This window comes from Alligator sinensis, unplaced genomic scaffold, assembly GCF_000455745.1.
Source record: "Alligator sinensis unplaced genomic scaffold, ASM45574v1 scaffold628_2, whole genome shotgun sequence".
NCBI lineage: Eukaryota > Metazoa > Chordata > Crocodylia > Alligatoridae > Alligator > Alligator sinensis.
This window is the reverse complement of record NW_005841833.1, coordinates 2,561,188-2,562,053: the sequence shown is the minus strand read 5'-3', so window position 1 is coordinate 2,562,053 and position 866 is coordinate 2,561,188.

Below are 866 nucleotides of genomic sequence, written 5' to 3'. Positions count from 1 at the left end.
ACCTGTGTGGTGGAGGAAGTAGTAAAAAATGGGGGGGGGGGGGGGGGAAGGAGTCAGTTGTGTTAGTTTTTACTACAGTAAACACCATCGTCTGACCTGACTCCATTTACAAAGTAGGAAAACTAAACTAAAACCAGCAAGGGGATTAGGCAGGATAAACTAAGATTAGCAACGGGATTGGGGGGAACTAAACTCGGAGCAGCAGCGGGCTGGGAAAGCTACACTAAAACCAGCAATGGGATTGGGGGGGGACTAAACTCGGAGCAGCAATGGGTTGCTAGAGCCAAACTAAAACCAGCCGTGGGACTGGAGAAATGACACTAAGGGCGCGTCTACACAGTCATGAACGTGCAGTCGTTACTCCACATTTAGTACACCACTTGCTTAACGAAGCACTAACTAAATGTGCCGTCGCTACATCATGGCGCAGTAGCGCTGGCGCAGTTGCTTAGTGACGCTTCCTAGCGTTTAGGTTTAGCCCAGCACACGAGCGCGCCGTGCTGTTAGGCTACTGCGCATTAAGCGTCTCATGTAAACGCACACTACGAGCAGCAGCGGGATTAGGAAATCCAGGGATGGGACTGCGGAAACTACAGTTTTTCCGCGTCGGGGAAAACTAAACGGGAAGCAGCAGCAAGGGGCTGGGAGAGCTAACATCAGAGCCGCCGTGGGGCTGGGGGCAACGGCATGAAACCTGCCAACAGGATGGGGGAGCTGCATGAAACCCGCCAACGGGAAACGGCATTCAGTCTGGCAGTGGGATTGGGGAGACCACACTACACCCGGCAGTGGGATTGGGGGGATTACACTGAACCTGGCAGTGGGATTGGGGGGACTACTCTAAAAGCAGTGGGATTAGGAACACC